We start from the raw sequence: 20,949 nt of genomic DNA on the forward strand, positions 1-20,949 counted from the left end.
AAACCTAGCTAGCGGCACGGATCTGCTTATGGCCAGCGGAAGTGACGTCACGCGGACGGAGCGTGTCTTCCGGCGGGCAGCCCAGGCGCCACTGACCTCGACGCCGCGTCTGGGGAGGGGAGGGGAGGAGACGGGAGGGGAGCGCGTTGGAAAGAAGGGTGAGTCCTTTTCTGTAGAGGGGAGGGCGTTGGAAGGGTGAACCCTGTTCTGCATTCAGTCGGCGACTCTCGTGTCAACACAAGTCTACAGTCGAAAATACGGCGCACCTGCTTTCACTGCATCGCAGACGCAATCGCTTTCTAATAACCGAAGCGTGAAAAAAAAAAGAGCGAAAAATTTGATAACGCAGATGATCGTGTACACGTAGAAACTACAGGGTGTTTCGAAAAGTGTGATCTGATTCAGCTGGTTCAAGGCAGACCTTTCCGCATTTCTTTACTAAAGGGTCACTCACTCTACTTTTAAAATAGCACGATCGGCCCAGAAAGCCAAGCCGCCCGAAGTGGCCGAGCGGTTCTAGGCGCTACAGTCTGGAACCGCACGACCGCTACGGTCGCAGGTTCGAATCCTGCCTCGGGCATGGATGTGTATGATGTCCTTAGTTAGGTTTAAGTAGTTCTAAGGTCTTCTGGACAGATGACCACAGCAGTTAAGTCCCATGGTGCTCAGAGCCATTTGAACCAAACCGCCACCAATTTCTTTGGATTAAGGGGCTCCCGAAAGGCCTATCTTTCCAGCGTTAAAATAGGGCTTACGAATTACATGTTTCTCAAAAAGTATTCGAGCTAGGAAGTTTAAATTGTTACAGATTATTTATTAGAGTGTTGGGTACAACAGGGATTTTTTAAAATTTGAGTTCAGTTGTTAGAGAAAAATCTTTTTCATTATAATGAAAATTCATTACTTTTTGTGCCGTTTCTTTGTTTATAAATTCAACAATATACAGGTTTTTGAAATAAGGCTGTGTTAAATTACGCAGAAGGGACTGTGTAACATTTCCTGAAAATTTGAGGCAAACATGTAATTAGTAAGAAAAAATAAAACTTTTGGGAATCGAGCGACAAAGTTTCGATACCTTTATAGTGCATTGCAGGTCCATACGATGGACTATCTTGATCTTCTGCAAACTCTTCCTCCAGCTTTCTCTTTGTCCTCCTCCTGTTTAATCTGACTTGTATTTCTAGGCTGTTTACAGCCCCGTCAGCAGCTCGGAGAGGTTTCTTGTCTAAAGCCAGCATCGTTCGTACCATGTTGAAACCTACCTTCATTTCCATAGTTCGAAATACTTTGCACCTCTCAACGTTCCCGTCAGTGAAAGCAACAGCACCATACACACCGAAGTGAAGTATTTCTATTCCAACAGACTTGGGGATTTTTGACCATATAACACTACAGAGGGGTCAAAAATAATGTATCCACTGTTTAAAAGTCCATAACTGGCAAAATAATGGATGGAGTTGTCTCATTTTTGGTGAAAGTGTAGTTTGAAGTCTAACTTAAAGATATCACTGTAGGTGTTCGAAATGGTCACCATTAACATCCACACGCTAATGATGCCGCCGAACTAAGAACTACTGACTGCAACGTGTTCAGTTGGATATTTGCACATGAATGTACGATGGATTCTCGAAGTTCATCCAATGTGCGTGGCTATTGTCGATAAACGACGTCCTTTAGTGTTCCCCACAGCTAAAAGCCCAGAGGAGTTAGGTCTGGGGAACGTGGTGGATACTCCACAGCACCTCTACAGCCTATCGATCTTCCTGGTAGATTTTCGTCGAGATAGATCTTGTTGAAAGTAAACTCTTCCGTGTCCATACAAGTCTCGGATAGCAGGTAAAATGGATGTCTGAAGCTTCTGAAGGTACACCTCACCGGTAACAGTACCGGTGGAAGATGGATAGGCCATTAAGATTGCTACACCAAGAAGATGACGTGCTACGGACGCGAAATTTAACCGACAGGAAGATGCTGTGATATGCAAATGATTAGCTTTTCAGAGCATTCACACAAGGTTGACTCCGGTGGCGACATCTACATCGTGCTGACATGAGGAAAGTTTCCAACCGATTTCTCATACACAAACAGCAGTTGACAGGCGTTGCCTGGTGGAACGTTGTTGTGATGCCTCGTGTAAGGAGGAGAAATGCGTACCATCACGTTTCCGACTGATAAAGGTCGGATTGTAGCCTGTCGCGACATTGCTGCTCGCGTTGGTCGAAATCCAATGACTGTTAGCAGAATTTGGAATCGGTGGGTTCAGGAGGATAATACGGAACGCCGTGCTGGATCCCAACGGCTTCGTATCACTAGGAGTCGAGATGACAGGCATCTTATCCGCATGGCTGTAACGGATCGGGCAATCACGTCTCGATCCCTGAGTCAACAGATGGGGACGTTTGCGAGACAACAACCATCTGCACAAACAGTTCGACGACGTTTGCAGCAGCATGGACTATCAGCTCGGAGACCGTGGCTGCGGTTACCCTTGGCGCTGCATCACAGACAGGAGCGCCTGCGATGGTTTACTCGACGACGAACCTGCGTGCACGAATGGCAAAACGTCATTTTTTGGATGAATGCAGGTTCTGTTTACAGCATCACGATGGTCGCATCCGTGTTTGGCGACATCGCGGTGAACGCTCGTTGGAAGCGTGTATTTGTCATCGCCATACTGAAGTATCACCCGGCGTGATGGTATGGGGTGCCATTGGTTACACGTCTCGGTCACCTCTTGTTCGCATTGACGGCACTTTGAACAGTGGACGTTACGTTTCAGACGTGTTGCGACCCGTGGATCTACCCTTCATTCGATCCCTGCGAAACCCTACATTTCAGCAGGATAATGTACGACCGCATGTTGCAGGTCCTGTACGGGCCTTTCTGGATACATAAAATGTTTGGCTGCTGCCCTGGCCAACACATTCTCCAGATCCCTCACCAACTGAAAACGCCTGGTCAATGGTGGCCGAGCAACTGGCTCGTCACAATACGCCAGTCACTATTCTTGATGAACTGTGGTATCGTGTTAAAGCTGCATGGGCAGCTGTACCTGTAGAAGCCATCCGAGCTCTGTTTGACTCAATGCCCAGGCGTATCAAGGCCGTTATTACGGCCAGAGGTGGTTGTTCTGGGTACTGATTTCTCAGGATCTATGCACCAAAATTGCGTGAAAATGTAATCAAACATGGTTCAAATGGCTCTGAGGTCATCAGTGCCCTAGAACTTAGAACTACTTAAACCTAACTAACCTAAAGACATCACAGACACCCATGCCCGAGGCAGGATTCGAACCTGCGACCGTAGCGGTCGCGCGGTTCCGGACTGATGCGCCTAGAACGGCATGGCCACACCGGCCGGCAAAATGCAATCATATGTCAGTTCTAGTATAATATATTTGTCCAATGAATACCCACCCGTTTGTCATTTGTATTTCTTCTAGGTGTAGCAATTTTAATGGCCAGTAGTGTAAATCGACAAATGTAAAGGCAATATGTGAAGTACCACAGGGAAGTGCGATAGGACTGTTGCTGTTCACAATATATATAAAAGATCTAGTAGAAAGCGTCGGATGCTCTTCAAGGCTATTCGGAGATAATGTACTTGTCTGTACCATAGTAGCAACGCCAGAAGATAGTAACAATTTGCAGAACGACCTGCAGAGAATTGATGAATGGTGCAGGCTCTGGCAGTTGAGTCTGAACGTAAATAAATGTAACATATTGCGCATACATAGGAAAAGAAATCCACTACTGTACAGCTACGCCGGCCGTGGTGGCCGAACGGTTCTAGGCGCTACAGTTTGGAACCGTGCAACTGCTACGGTCGCAGGTTCGTATCCTGCCTCAGGCATGGGTGTGTGTGTGATGTCCTTAGGTTAGTTAAGTTTAAGTATTTCTAAGCTCTAGTGGAGTGATGAGCTTAGAAGTTAAGTCCCATAGCGCTCAGAGCCATTTTTTGTACAGCTACACCATTGATGACAAACAGCTGGAGACAGCGTCTGCCGTAAAATATCTAGGCGAAACTATCCAGAGCGACCTTAAGTGGAATGCGCATATAGAACAGATAGTGGCGAAAGCAGACACGAGACTCAGATTCATCGGAAGAATCTTAAGGAAATGTAGCTCATCCACGAAAGAAGTGGTTTATAAGGCGCTTGTTGGCCCGACTCTTGAGTGTTGTTCGTCTGTCTGGGATCCCTGTCAGATAGGAGTGATAGAGGGGATAGGAAAGATCCAACGAAGAGAGGCGCGTTTCGTGACGGGACCGTTTAGGTGACGCGAGAGCGTTACGGACATGCTGAACAAACTCCACTGGTAGACGTTCCAAGAGAGGCGTTGTGCACCACGGAGAGATTTACTACTGAAATTTCGGGACAGCACTCTTGAGGAGGAGTCGTATAACGTATTAACCGCACGGAGTGACCGCGTGGTTTGAGGCGCCATGTCTCGGATTGGACGGCCCCTCTCGCCGGTGTTTCGAGTTCTCCCCCGGGCGTGTGTGTGTGTGTGTGTGTGTGTGTGTGTGTGTGTGTGTGTGTGTGTTGTCCTTAGCGTAACTTAGTTTAAGTAGTGTGTATGTCTAGGGACCGATGACCTCAGTAGTTTGGTCCCTTAGGAATCCGCACACATTTGAACAACATATTAATTCCCTCCGCATACGTCTTGCATATTAACCACGAGGAGAAAATTCGAGAAACTGGAGCCAATACAGAGGCTTACCGGCAATAATTCTCCCCACGCACTATTCGCGAGTGGAAGAGCGTTGGAGGGGTCAGATAGTAGTACCGAAAGTACCCTCCGTCACACACCATCAGGTGCCTTACAGAGTATGATGTAGATAATTGATGACGTAGGTTGCAAGTGGTACTCAGAGAGGGACGGGTTGGCACAGGAGATGAATTCGTGGCGGGCCGCATTTTAAAAAACAAAAATAACAAAAATATTAAAACAGTCTCTCTGTAGATGGGAGTGTGTTTGGCGGTTGAGCATTTAAGCGTCTCAGTCGGGCGCGACAGGGAACACTGCTGCGTCCGCTACTACGCCGCCCTCTCTCGTAACATAACACGACACACGCGCAGGGCAGGCTGGCGACTACGCAATGCGGCGCGCCGCTGCTTGGACACGCACGGCTGTGGGGTGGGGGCGTTGCTCAACACGCATTCCCAGAAGCGCCTCCTGCAGGCCGGGGGGTCATCGACACCCGGCTAGTTCCAAGGCGCCGTTCAGGGTGGCCAAAAGAAAAAAAAAAATGTGTAGGGGAAGTGGGGGTATCGTAGGGTAGCTAACAAGGGAACCTCCCCATCGCACCCCCCTCAGATTTAGTTATAAGTTGGCACAGGGATAGGCCATGAAAAACTGAACACAGATCAATCGAGGAAACAGGAAGAAGTTGTATGGAACTATGAAAAAAATAAGCAAAATATACAAACTGAGTAGTCCGTGTGCAAGATAAGCCACATCAAGGTACATGTACACTGATGAGCACCGTGGTCCCGTGGTTACCGCGAGCAGCTAAGGAACGGAAGGTCCCTGGTTCAATCCTCCCTCGAGTGAAAGGTTTTAATTTTTTATTTTCAGACAATTATTAAAGTTCATGCACTCAGACATGATCAACTTCGCTCTCCAAAATTCCAGGACATGATCAGATTTGCTTGGACACATGCAGGATTTGACGGTCTACACATGGAAAAACTTGAAAACTTTAAAAACGTATGTTTTGACAGAGCACAGGGAGAACTGTGCGACTGTGAAACTTGCATTCATTTGTTGCCGTTTATGTGACAAACTCTTATGTTTTCATCACTTTTTTGGGAGTGATTATCACATCCACAAGAAAACCTAAATCGGGCAAGGTATAAGAAACTTTTTACCCATTCGCCAAGTGTACAAGTTAGGTGGGTCGACAACATATTCCTGTCATGTGAAGCACATGCCGTCACCAGTGTCGTATAGAATATTTCAGACGTGTTTTCGTGTGGAGGAATCGGTTGACCTATGAATTTGCGATCAAATGTTTTCGGTTCCTATTGGAGAGGCACGTCCTTTCGTCTACTAATCGCACGGTTTTGCGGTGCGGTCGCAAAACACAGACACTAAACTTATTACAGTGAACAGAGACGTCAATGAATGAACGGTCAGATCGTAACTTTGCGAAAATAAAGTAAGTAAAATTTTTACTCGAGGGAGGACTCGAACCAAGGACCTCTCGTTCCACAGTTACTTACTCTAACCACGGTACAACGGCGCTCCTCAGCTTACAGAATCCTTGATGTTGCATATCTTACACTTGGACTACTCAGTTTGTATAATTTGCTTATTTTTTCATAGTTCCACACAACTTCTTCCTGTTTTCTCGATTGATCTGTGTTCCGTTTTTCAAGGCCTATCCACTGTGTCAATTTATAACTAAATCTGAGGGGGGTGCGATGGGGAGGTTCCCTTGTAAGTAGAAAGCCAGGTAACACTCAGAATTGTTCCCATTGCTGGGAGTTCAAAATTATTTCAGTAGAAGGCACACAAACCGCGAACAACATATATTAGATTGGTGATTTGAATGATGTTATTGTGACTAAGTTTGCATTGACGCCCTTTAATTGGGCTTTTGCCGACTTGTCGGCCGCACCGACAGACACATGGTGTAATTTTTTTTTCCTTTATTCATTTTCAATTCCCCCCGAAGGGATGCGGGCTGGCAGCAGCTTAGTACGCTGCTCTACAGCCTACAGACTTTTTTTTAAAAAAAGGAAGAAGAAAGAAACAAGGCAAAACAGGCGATAAAATGGTGACTTAAAGTGTAAAATGGCGTAAAAATGCGGAAAGGTAAAACAGAAAGCAAAAGGGGACGGCAATGTAGATAAAATACACAGGAATCAGACAAGTAACATAGTAGACACACAATTAAAAAACATGGCGACAGTCTGGATTCTGTTCGCAAGTGATAAAAAAAAAAGCACACCCAGCGACAGTATGATGGCTGTTCGCTACACTTCCCAAAAGACACAACACAGAACACTCACTGGAAAAACACACACTGTAAAACACTGCACGAAAATAGCGGCACAAATATGGCACTCCCGAGCCAAAGGCAGATATGGGGGGGGGGGGGGGATAAACGAGGAGGGAGGAAAACACATGGTGTAGATTTATGTCTAATGATATACGAGCACACCGTAAGAGGCCCTACGAGTTCTCAATTCATCCTATCGAGCCTGTGTTAATTTTCCCATGTATGAAGTGTGCTAGCACTTTATTTCTGCATTTGGTCTTGTTTCTTTAGTACGTATGTTTCGTTCGTGTCCGTAATTTTCTTATTTCAACTTACTTTACTTTACATGTGCATTCAGCAATGTGGCGGCATCTGCCAAAAAAATCCGATCTTCCTGAATATTATTAACTGCACGCTAGATGGATGCCAACACCGTTTTACGTTTTGGCATTATGATTAACTTTTGCTCTTCGATAATATGATAAATAATTTTTAAAAAATTTTAAAAAGTTTTTTAAAATTTTTTCTATGGTGTGCTTCTCATCTATGTTTGTTCCTTTTTACTAACTTGTATAATCGCTTTTTGGTGTATACAGGGTGTTACAAAAAGGTACGGCCAAACTTTCAGGAAACATTCCTCACACACAAAGAAAGAAAATATGTTATGTGGAGATGTGTCCGGAAACGCTTGCTTTCCATGTTAGAGCTCATTTTATTACTTCTCTTCTAATCACATTAATCGTGGAATGGAAACACACAGCAACAGAACGCACCAGCGTGACCTCACTTTGTTACAGGAAATGTTCAAAATGTCCTCCGTTAGCGAGGATACGTGCATCCACCCTCCGTCGCACGGAATCCCTCATGCGCTGATGCGGCCCTGGTGAATGGCGTATTGTATCACAGCCGTCCACAATACGAGCACGAAGAGTCACTACATTTGGCACCGGGGTTGCGTAGACGAGAGCTTTCAAATGCCCCCATAAATGAAAGTCGAGAGGGTTGAGGTCAGGAGAGCGTGGAGGCCACGGAATTGGTCCTCCTCTACCAATCCGTCGGTCACCGAATCTGTTGTCGAGAAGCTTACGAACACTTTGACTGAAATGTGCAGGAGCTCCATCGTGCACGAACCACATGTTGTGTCGTACTCGTAAAGGCACATGTTGGAGCAGCACAGGTAGAGTATCCCGTATGAAATCATGATAACGTGCTCCATTGAGCGTAGGTGACTGACGAAACTAAAATGAACTCTTAAGATGGAAATTAAGCGTTTCCGGACACATGTCCACATAACATCTTTTCTTTATTTGTGTGTGAGGAATGTTTCCTGAAAGTTTGGCCGTACCTTTTTGTAACACCCTGTATAACTGTAGTATGTGGTTGACAAAATCTTTCTCAATATATCCATTTTTTGTAAATATTTTAGTATTTTATCATTATATTTTACCTCACTTTGTATGTCATTTCTTGTTCTCATTTTTATTTTCGCTGTACCTTTTCGCATAGAGGGCGGGTTTGCTTTGCAGCGCCCCCTTACGGTTTCTCGCTGTCATAGTCAATTTTCGATGTATCACTTTATGTTTGATCTCTGCTTAAGACAGTGTTACTACTCAGGGCACATACTCGTTGAAAGGTAAATTTTTATGTGCATTTTAAACGGTTTAATGCCTTCCATTTTAATTGGTTTTACGTTGCGTTATGTACATTTATTCATTTGGTCACTGTTATTAATTATTTTTATTTTTATTCTTGTATTTGTAGCACCGATGATGGCTGTTAATCAGTTGAAATCGATTTGCAAAAGTAAAAAAAAATAAAACATGATTTTGCGACTGGTTCCTGCTTATTTGGTAATTTCATATATTAACTATCAGGACTCATTTATTACGGTTTAAACTATAGTAAAACTCAGCACTGTGCAGTACAGGGTGTATCAAAAGCCGATATGCGACGTCTGTATTTCTCAAACTTATAAACATATAATGACTTTTGTTTTTTCATGAACGGGAAACACAATTTTTTTTTCGTACCTTTTCACAGCTGTTCAATACGCCCCCCCTTGAGATGCGCGGCATACGTCAGTGCGGTATTAAAGTTTTTCCCACACTGCAGCGAGCACGTCTCGAGTTACAGCTTCCACTGTTGCTGTTATTCGATGTCTGAGTTCGTTCGTCGTCGTTGGTAACGGAGGCACGCAAACAGAGCCTTTTATGAACCGCCCCGGACAAGAAGTGATCACATACAGCCAGGGCCGGTGACCTTGTTCGCCAGTAATGTAAGGCTGAATCGTTTGGTCCAGTGCGACCGATCCACCGTTCAGTAACCCCCACTCACACACACTCACTGGTCATACCGGACTCGAGAGTCCGTTACCGCAGCCACGTATTTTCGCCACCTGTCCCTGTCTTGGGCTATTCCCTTCCATTCACCTTCAGTACCTAGGCTCCTTAAACCAGCCTTCACGTTGTCCTCCCATCTACGCCTCGGTCTCCCCACAGGACGTTTTCCCTCTAGGTGCCCTACCAGTACTCTGCGCGCTGCCCTGCCCTCGTCCATTCGAGCTACGTGACCTGCCCATCGCAGCCTACGTGATTTAATATTACTGATTATGTCAGGGCTCGAATAGAGTTCGTGAACCTCATCCTTATGCAGTTTTCGCCACTCTCCGCTAATGTCATCCCTTTTTGCTCCGAAAATTTTCCTCAGAATTTTGTTTTCAAATACTCGAAACGGCTTTTCATTTTGCACAGTGAGAGACCAAGTCTCACACCCATACAGCATAACTGGTAAAATAATAGTTTTGCATATTCTAATCTTTAAATTCCTAGATAATATCCGTGATGAAAGTAATCTATTCAGTGAGAAGTAGCACGCATTTCCCGCCCGTAGTCTCATCTTCAGTTCGGATTCAATCACATTTCTCGAAGTGATGTCCACGCCTAGAAACTTAAATGTGTTCACTTTTTCAAACTGCAAGTCTCCAACTTGTAATGTCTCTTGCAGTGGTCTCTCCTCGATATTTTCAGAAATTTTATAAATTATATAACTCAGTACATATCTCGAAATATCTCTTCTTATCATACCGATTATCAATGCAAAGTAGTTTCAAGCCCAATCATTCCTTGGAGCGTCCATTTACTCAATGGAATAGCTTCTCTGCTATGTTTTCTCTTATGAAAAGAAAGAGGACTTTTTGCCGATTAGTCGTGAAAGGAGGATGTATATGTATGTATTGTTGAGCTAGTCGCCATCTTGATGAGATTCTGTATGAGAAGGAATTTAATACGTGAACTAAACTAAAGTAAGTGTGTTCGCGTATTATTTAACTGATTATTATTGACAGTGTCTGCTTACTACGCTGTGTTGCACGGGATCAGTGGGGAACGTCTGAGTTACACTGGACGAACCTGCCGTTTTGTACGCTCAAGATATCCAGTTTATTACTTTCAATAAATGGGCTAAGACCGTCTTACCAGCAGATCTCCGGTCTTCCCCATGTTGTCACCGAAAGTTAATAATTATTACAAATGTTTTCGGGAGATCAACTGACAATTTTCGTCGCACCGAGACTTCGAAATTACTTCACTGCCTTATGGAATTTAAGTTAAGCTGAATTTAATTAGGATAGAACAGTATTGAACTGTGTCAATGTGATAAGCCTGCTTTGTCAATGAAAATTCCCTTAATATACGCATGTTTTTACTATCCTGATCAGTGAAGCTAAATCAGGCCGGTGTGAGAGAGGTTTTTATAAATTTTAGAAATATTAAAAACTCTTAACATTTCCTGATCTACTGCTCTTGGCATTCTAGTAGTAACCAGGTATTTAGTTTTCTCTTCACTTATCCTTAGACCTACATCTTCACTAGCCCTGATTAACGCATTCGCATTTGCTGTTACAGATTCTTTCCTATCGCTAATGATGTTCAGTGACCCATAGATTTAAAAATTCCCGCACTTCCAGATGCCAGTGTGGCGGTGCCCCTTCATGTTCGTCAATGAAATCGTTCCAATCAGTCTCCATCTGTGCGAAAAGGAAGTTCTCAAGCATGTCCTTCCTGCAACAGTGTTCTCACCAATGAAAAATGAACCATACACCGTCTGCCATGAAACAGCACCAAACACATTAAATTTTGGAGAGTCCTTATTTAAATTGAATGTTGCCTCGTCACTAAACACAGGCCCGTATTTGACTACCATATATAAGATGAACATCAACAAAAGCAAAACGAGAGTAATGGAATGTAGTCGAATTTAGTCGGGTGATGCTGAGGGAATTAGATTAGGAAATGAGACACTTAAAGTAGTAAAGGAGTTTTGCTATTTGGGGAGAAAAATAACTGATGATGATCGAAGTAGAGAGGATATAAAATGTAGACTGGCAATGGCAAGGAAAGCGTTTCTGAAGAAGAGAAATTTGTTAACATCGAGTATAGATTTAAGTGTGAGGAAGTCGTTTCTGAAACTAGTTGTATGAAGTGCATCCATGTATGGAAGTGAAACATGGACGATAACTAGTTTGGACAAGAAGAGAATAGAAGCTTTCGAAATGTGGTGCTACGGAAGAATGCTGAAGATAACATGGGTAGATCATATAACATAACTAATGAGGAGGTATTGAATAGAATTGGGGAGAAGAGGAGTTTGTGGCACAACTTGACTAGATGAAGGGATCGGTTGGTAGGACATGTTCTGAGGCATCAAGGGATCAAGAATTTGGTATTGTAGGGCAGCGTGGAGGGTAAAAATCGTACAGGCAGACCAAGAGATGAATACACTAAGGAGATTGAGAAGGATGTAGGTTGCAGTAGGTACTGGGAGATGAAGAAGCTTGCACAGGATAGAGTAGCATGGAGAGCTGCATCAAACCAGTCTCAGGACTGAAGACCACAACAACAACAACAACATCTCTTTGACAAAGAAATATTATCAAATATTCGTCAAATTTCTTTGACAAAGATCTTTGACGTGGCGCTAATAAGGGTATTACACTATCGTCAATTTTTTCATCAGATTTCAAGACGGCGTACAACTTATTATGCGCTGCTGTTGCTAGTACCACAATTCAAGTGTGCGTGTAGTTGGAAGAAATGCGGCGCAAAAAAGAAAACATACGTCAATGGTATAGGTATTCCGTCGAGAAAGCAAAAGCATTCAGTAAAATTTGTTACGAGAGCTCCAAGTGGAGGAAGTCTAGACTTGTTCGACTCAGTTCCGCACCGTCGCTTGCTCCAAAAAGTGCGCGCTTACGGTCTCTGCGATGACATATGCGGTTGGATAGAAAGTTTTCTGACAGACAGAGAGCAGTATGTCGTCCTGAATGGGGTGTCTTCAACGGAAACAAGCGTAACTTCAGGTGTGCCCCAGGGCAGCGTAAAAGGTCCGCTGCTTTTTACGATTAACATAAACGATCTGGTTGATGGTACTGACAGCGGCATTAGACTGTTTGCCGACGATGCTGTAGGTACAGGAAAGTAGTATCGCACGAGAGTTGTGAACAAATCAATGAGGATTTGCATAAAATAAATGCGTGCAGTAATGACTGGCAGTTATCTCTCAATATTAGCAATTTACTTCCTGCCTGCACTATGCTTCAATCCCACTATCGTGGAACAAGGCTAACCATATTTTGATACACAAGAAAGGAAGTATTCACAATATTAAAAACTATAGTCCCATCAGCTTGCTCTCAATTTTGTACAAAATTTTCACAAAGATCTTGTTAAACCGAATTAGTTCCACCCTAGACTCAGCCCAACCTATAGAACAAGCAGGATTCCGAAGCAATTTTAGCACTATTGACCACATTCTGACCGTTATTGAAGTGATAAGCAGAGCGAATGAATACCAACTGCCTCTCTGCATTGCCTTTGTTGACTTCGAAAAGGCATTTGACTCCGTTAGCCATGTAGCTGTCCTCCAAGCTTTGAGTGAGCAAGGAGTGGGAGCAGCATACATTGAAGTGCTCAGGAAAATCTACGAGAATTCTTCAGCCTATGTTAACATCGGCGAATCAACTCAAGAATTGCGCATCATGAAGGGTGTCAAGCAAGGCGATCCCATCTCCCCAAAACTGTTCTCTGCTGTATTGGAAATGGCTGTGTCAAAGTTGAGGTGGGAAGGTAAGGGAATTAGAGTTAATGGAAGAAGGCTTACCAACTTGAGATTTGCCGATGATATTGCCTTACTGACCAAAGACTACGCAGAGCTCCAAAACTTAGTTACAGATCTTGCATCGGAATGTCAGCTGGTTGGCTTCAACACGAACCTTTCCAAAACAAAAGTAATGTCCAACAAATGGGTCCCAGCTGGAGATGTGAAGGTCAAGGACAGTCTGCTAGAAGAGGTCAGTGAATATATCTACCTTGGCCAGATTATAAATATGGAGACATAAGGCCAGGAATCTATCGACGCATCAAGCTTGGCTGGCAAGCATCTGGGAAGAATTCAAAAATATTCAGATCAAAAATGCCAGTAAATTTGAAGAAAGCAGTATTTGATCAATGCATTCTTCCTGTGATGACGTATGGCTGCGAGACATGGACACTGAACTCATTCACAAAAGGGAAACTTAGGACAGCACAGAGAGCCATGGAGAGATCAATGCTGGGCTATACGAAAAAGGACAGGAAAAGGGCAGATATCCGGTCTGTGACGAAGGTTTATGACATCTTAGAGACAGTAGGTTCCTTGAAATGGCAGTGGGCTGGCCACGTCGCAAGAAGAAAAGACAACAGATGGACGAAGCTAGTACTGGAGTGGAGTCCGAGCGAGCACCGGAGGCCTAGAGGAAGACCACCAGACAGATGGGACAAAGACATCGAGGAGGTCGCTGGTAACACCTGGCAGAGAACTGCCCAAGACCGTCCCACTTGGAGAAGACTTCTGAAAGCCTACCTCAATCCACAACTCGAAGAGGCCACATCATCTAATGATTGAATTGGCTTATGATGATGATGATGATGATGATTAGCAAGTGTAACCTACTGCGTATAACAAGGCTCAAAATCCTCATTAATGTACAGGTACAAAATAAATGCCCAGTCTTTGGAAGCGGTAACATCCATTAAGTATTTGGTTGTGATTATTCGAAATGATCTCAAATGGAATGATTAGATTACGCAAGTAACTGGGAAGACGAACTCTAGATTGCGGTTTGTTGGTAGAATCCTGAAGCGATGCAGTCATTCAACAAAGGAAATTGCTGACAGTTGAGTATTGTTCGTCTGTATGGGATCCTCACCAGTTGGGTCTGATTCAAGAGATTGAGAAGGTCCAAAGAAGAGCGGCAAGATTCGCGACTGGTACATTTAGCCATCGCGAGAGCGTTACAAATCTCATAGAAAGTTTGAAGTGGGTCACACTTGCAGATAGACGACGCGCTAAACGGAAGGGGCCGCTCAATCTTCGCTGAGGATGTAGAACATACACTCCTGGAAATGGAAAAAAGAACACATTGACACCGGTGTGTCAGACCCACCATACTTGCTCCGGACACTGCGAGAGGGCTGTACAAGCAATGATCACACGCACGGCACAGCGGACACACCAGGAACCGCGGTGTTGGCCGTCGAATGGCACTAGCTGCGCAGCATTTGTGCACCGCCGCCGTCAGTGTCAGCCAGTTTGCCGTGGCATACGGAGCTCCATCGCAGTCTTTAACACTGGTAGCATGCCGCGACAGCGTGGACGTGAACCGTATGTGCAGTTGACGGACTTTGAGCGAGGGCGTATAGTGGGCATGCGGGAGGCCGGGTGGACGTACCGCCGAATTGCTCAACACGTGGGGCGTGAGGTCTCCACAGTACATCGATGTTGTCGCCAGTGGTCGGCGGAAGGTGCACGTGCCCGTCGACCTGGGACCGGACCGCAGCGACGCACGGATGCACGCCAAGACCGTAGGATCCTACGCAGTGCCGTAGGGGACCGCACCGCCACTTCCCAGCAAATTAGGGACACTGTTGCTCCTGGGGTATCGGCGAGGACCATTCGCAACCGTCTCCACGAAGCTGGGCTACAGTCCCGCACACCGTTAGGCCGTCTTCCGCTCACGCCCCAACATCGTGCAGCCCGCCTCCAGTGGTGTCGCGACAGGCGTGAATGGAGGGACGAATGGAGACGTGTCGTCTTCAGCGATGAGAGTCGCTTCTGCCTCGGTGCCAATGATGGTCGTATGCGTGTTTGGCGCCGTGCAGGTGAGCGCCACAATCAGGACTGCATACGACCGAGGCACACAGGGCCAACACCCGGCATCATGGTGTGGGGAGCGATCTCCTACACTGGCCGTACACCACTGGTGATCATCGAGGGGACACTGAATAGTGCACGTTACATCCAAACCGTCATCGAACCCATCGTTCTAGCATTCCTAGACCGGCAAGGGAACTTGCTGTTCCAACAGGACAATGCACGTCCGCATGTATCCCGTGCCACCCAACGTGCTCTAGAAGGTGTAAGTCAACTACCCTGGCCAGCAAGATCTCCGGATCTGTCCCCCATTGAGCATGTTTGGGACTGGATGAAGCGTCGTCTCACGCGGTGTGCACGTCCGGCACGAACGCTGGTCCAACTGAGGCGCCAGGTGGAAATGGCATGGCAAGCCGTTCCACAGGACTACATCCAGCATCTCTACGATCGTCTCCATGGGAGAATAGCAGCCTGCATTGCTGCGAAAGGTGGATATACACTGTACTAGTGCCGACATTGTGCATGCTCTGTTGCCTGTGTCTATGTGCCTGTGGTTCTGTCAGTGTGATCATGTGATGTATCTGACCCCAGGAATGTGTCAATAAAGTTTCCCCTTCCTGGGACAATGAATTCACGGTGTTCTTATTTCAATTTCCAGGAGTGTATATTATTACAACCAACTTTCAAATCGCGCAATGATCACCATTCAAAGATAAGGGAAATTAGAGCTCGTACTGAGGCGTTCAGACAGTCGTTTTTCCCTCGCGCGATCCGCGAGTGGAACAGGGGGCGTTGGGGGAGGGGGGGGGAATATGACTTTGGCGCGAATAGTGCCCTCCGCCACACACCGCTCTGTGGCTAGCGGAGTATATATGTAGAGGTAGATGTAGACTTACTTACGAAAGGGAGCGTATTTCCGTATTTGCTCAGAGAAGTGGCTTCTCGTATTGCAAAACAGAATTCTCTCTTGAGAAATGCTATGTGTGCAGGAGACGGCAAACTGTGACACTGGGATTTCTTGATACAGTAGAGAGCTACTATAGTTTACAACAGAGCACTCGAATATCACACTGCACATTAATCAAAATAATTCCAGAAACATGTGAAGCGGTTTATAAAGCACTGAAGCGGCAGTATGTGGAGGCAAATAAATGTTCTGTACACGATACGGGCAATAAGAACAATTTTTATTTTTGTATAATTTAATTAATGGAATTAGTGTGCCGACAACTACAAAATTAATGAAAAGTACGAAACAGATGAAGCGCTTTTTAACTTCTGGCATCCAGAGTTCAAAAATAGACAAAGTAGAATTGAAAGCTAAGAAAGATTTCTTTTATTTTAGAGTGTGACCACATCCGCCATTCCGGCTTGCTGAAAAGCTGTCTGGATGTTTCCAGACGTAGGGGTGGACGGCTGTAGCTGTGATTCTGGACATATGTCGTCTGTAGGATATTCCACCAGCACATCAACATGCAATTAACACCGTGCAATGTGCCCCTTGCTCAATCTCCACGTTAGTCGAAACAAGTTTTGAGTCAAAGGAACACACGAACTTTGAAGCCAAGTTCACAAACACACTACAGAGACATCCAAATGGTTGTAGCGACGCCAGCGCTCCAAGCGGTTACATTTCACATTGCAGTGAACAGAAGACGAACGACCGTTATACTCAAATCTACTGCGAGGCCCTAGATTTGATCTTGTTTATTTGACGACAGGCGAGATTCGGCAAAGTTCGTATTACACCATCACATTTCTTTGACGTAAGTATTTGACAAAGAGATATGATAGTGTAATATCGGCCTAAGCTTGGAAGAAAACTGTCATCCTACATCTTGCCAAGGACGAAATCGTAGAACTCTACACGTTGTTGTTTGTCACGTTCACGAGGAGATTGCAGTAGCGAACTTTGTACGGTTTCACGTTTGAACGTCGACGCAACACACGCGAGACGGACATCGGGGGCGTGTTGAGCAAATAAACGAAAATGTCATATAGAGACTAGGTAGCAACTATTAAGTCATCGAATGAAGTACTAGTGTAACGACTGAATTCACGACAACCAGTAAAATGTAAATGCCGTGTGGCTAGGGCCTCCCGTCGGGTAGACCGTTCGCCTGGTGCAAGTCTTTAGAGTTGACGCCACGTGGGCGACCTGCGAGTCGATGGGGATGAAATGAGGATAACACAATACCCAGTCCCCGAGCGGAGCAAATCTCCGACCTAGCCGGGAATCGAACGCGGGCCGTTAGGTATATTACACTACTGCCCATTAAAATTGCTACACCAAGAAGAAATGCAGATGATAAACGCGTATTCATTGGACAAACATATTATACTAGAACTGACATGTGATTACATTTTCACGCAATTCGGGTGCATAGATGCCGAGAAAACAGTACCCAGAACAACCGCCGCCGGCCGTAATAACGGCCTTGATACGCCTGGGCATTGAGCTCGAATGACGTGTACAGCTGCCCATGCAGCTTCAACACGACAGCACAGTTCATCGAGAGTAGTGACTGGCGTATTGTGACGAGCCAGTTGCTCGGCCACCATTGACCACACATTTTCAGTTGGTGAGAGATCTGGAGAATGTGCTGGCCATGGTAGCAGTCGAACATTTTCTGTACCCAGAAAGGCCCGTACAGGACCTGCAACATGCGGTCGTGCATTATCCTGCTGAAATGTAGGGATTCGCAGGGATCGAATGAAGGGTAGAGCCACGGGTCGTAACACATCTTAAATGTAACGTCCACTGTTTAAAGTGCCGTCAATGCGAACAAGAGGTGACCGAGACGTGTAACCAATGGTACCCCCTACCATCACGCCGGGTGATACGCCAGTATGGCGATGACGAATACACGCTTCCAATGTGCGTTCACCGCGATGTCACCAGACACGGATGTGACCATCGCGATGCTGTAAACAAAACCTGGATTCGTCCGAAAAAATGAGGTTTTGCCATTCGTGCTCGCAGGTTCGTCGTCGAGTACACCATCGCAGGCGCTCCTGTCTGTGATGCAACGTCAAGGGTAACCGCAGCCACGGTCTCCGAGCTGATAGTCCGTGCTGCTGCAAACGTCGTCGAACTGTTCGTGCAGATGGTTGTTGTCTCGCAAACGTCCCCATCTGTTGACTCAGAGATCGAGACGTGGCTGCACGATCCGTTACAGCCGTGCGGATAAGATGCCTGTCATCTCGACTGCTAGTGATACGAGGCCGTTGGGATCCAGCACGGCGTTCCGTATTACCCTCCTGAACCCACCGATTCCATATTCTGCTAACAGTCACTGGACCTCGACCAACGCGATCAGCAATGTCGCGATACGATAAATCGCAATCGCGACAGGCTACAATCCGACCTTTATCAAAGTTGGAAACGTGATGGTACGCATTTCTCCTCCTTACACGAGGCATCACAACAACGTTCCACCAGGCAGCGACTGTCAACTGCTGTTTGTGTATGAGAAATCGGTTGGAAACTTTCCTCATGTCAGCACGTTGTAGGTGTCGCCACCGGCGCCAACCTTGTGTTAATGCTCTGAAAAGCTAATCATTTGCATATCACAACATGTTCTTCCTGTCGGTTAAATTTCGTGTCTGTAGCACGTCATCTTCGTGGTGTAGCAATTTTAATGTCCAGTAGTGTATATATTTTTTGACGTGAAGCTACGCGCTTTTAGTTGGGTGATCATTGATTTTCACCCCGTTACGATGCTGGAGCGTTTCGAACATTTTGAATTAAGTGATGTGCAAGAATTCTAATATCTTTGAGGTCTGCTTCGCCATGTGTGAGCTGGATGGATAGAGGAAGGAGGTCAGTGATGGAATGGCCATCTCAGTGGTTCGTAGTGAACAGTCAGTGAATCAGGCACGCAAGTGTAAGAGCAGTAGTACTACTGCAAAAGGGGCGGAGTTCTTGTGGCAAGAAGGCGGGGCCGGAACGCGACACAGGGAGGGCGTTCCCCAGGAGACCACAACGGTGCCACAGCTGCAGGCCGTGACCGACGCCGGGCCCTGGTAAGTAGAAGGAGTCACTGCCTCTCTATTATAAACCGCAATCTCGGAACTCAAGACGTATCGCAGATTGCATTGCTAACGGCTCACAGGGGAACGAAAATTTGATTTTCGGTTTTTGATATAATTATTGACTAAACTTGATAATTTAGAATGCTGTCGTAAACTACTCAACAAGAGGTACAATTCTATGTTAATGTTACAAATATGTGTGTTAGTATTGAGGCAAGGACTGTTGGTATTTTTAAAAATGAAACCCTGGCAGCTTAAAACTGTGTGCCGATCCGAGACTCGAACTGCGAAGCCGTGAGTCGTGCTTCGGTAGCTCACATGGTAGAGCACTTCCCCGCGAAAGGCAAAGGTCCCGAGTTCGAGTCTCGGTCCGGCACACAGTTTTAATCTGACGGGAAGTTTCATATCAGCGCACACTCCGCTGGAGAGTGAAAATTTCTTTCTGGAAACATCCCCCAGGCTGTGGCTAAGCCATGTCTCCGCAATATCCTTTCTTTCAGGAGTGCTAGTTCCGCAAGGTATGCAGGAGAGCTTCTGTGAAGTTTGGAAGGTAGGAGACGAGGTACTGACAGAAGTGAAACTGTGAGGACCGGGCGTGAGTCGTGCTTCGGTAGCTCAGATGGTAGAGTACTTGCCTGCGAAAGGCAAAGGTCCCGAGTCTCGGTCCGGCACACAGTTGTCATCTACCAGGAAGTTTCATATGGACGCACACTCCGCTGCAATGTGAAAATTTCATTCTGGATTATTAAAAGTATCGAAACTATGATATATGAATATCCGGAAACCTACCGATAACGGCTGTCGATACGTCGGAAAAAAATATCGATTCGTTCCTATAACGACGGAGAAGATCTCTCTACGTACCGGCATATAAGAATATCGAGTGCACTTCTAATAATGAAGTGAAGCGCCAGAGAAACTGGTATAGGCCTGCGTATTCAAATCCAGGTGTAAACAGGAAGAGCACGTCACTGCGGTGGGCAACGCCTATACAAGACAAGTGTGTGGCGTAGTTGTTGGAACGCTTATTGCTGCTACAATGGCAGGTTTGCTGATTTAACTGAGACTTGAACGTGGTGTTATAGTCGTCGCACGAGCGATGGGACGCAGCATCTCCGAGGTAGCGATGAAGAGGGGATTTTTTGCCTTACGACCATTTCACAAGTGTACCGTGAATATCAGGAATCCGGCAAAACATCAAACGTCCGACATCGTTGCGGCCGTAAAAAGATCCTGCGAGAACGTGACGACTGAAGAGAACCGTTCGGCGTGACAGGAGTGCAACCCTTTCGCAAATTGCTGCAGATTTCAGTGCTGGTCGATCATCAAGTGTCAGCGTGCGAGCCATTCAACGAAACGGGGCGCCTCCGATGTAAAATTTCCCTTTTGACGAGCAAGCCTTGGATTCAATAGACCAGAGCATGCTGAAAAGTAATACCTCGGAATTTTTTATGTGAAAACTCGTAAAGCTGTTTAAGTAAAGCAAGTCGTATTCACTGGTGTAGGTATGCTTATTCAGTTACGGATATGCATAAAGACGCAGACTACGACGCTGCTGTCGGCAGCTCCTATAAAAGACTACAAGTGTCTGGTGCAGTTGTTAGATCGGTTACTGCTGCCACAATGGCGGGTTATCAAGATTTAAGAGGGTTTGATGGTTCAAATGGTTCAAATGGCTCTGAGCACTATGGGACTTAACATCTATGGTCATCAGTCCCCTAGAACTTAGAACTAGTTAAA

This window comes from Schistocerca nitens, chromosome 11, assembly GCF_023898315.1.
Source record: "Schistocerca nitens isolate TAMUIC-IGC-003100 chromosome 11, iqSchNite1.1, whole genome shotgun sequence".
Taxonomy (NCBI): domain Eukaryota; kingdom Metazoa; phylum Arthropoda; class Insecta; order Orthoptera; family Acrididae; genus Schistocerca; species Schistocerca nitens.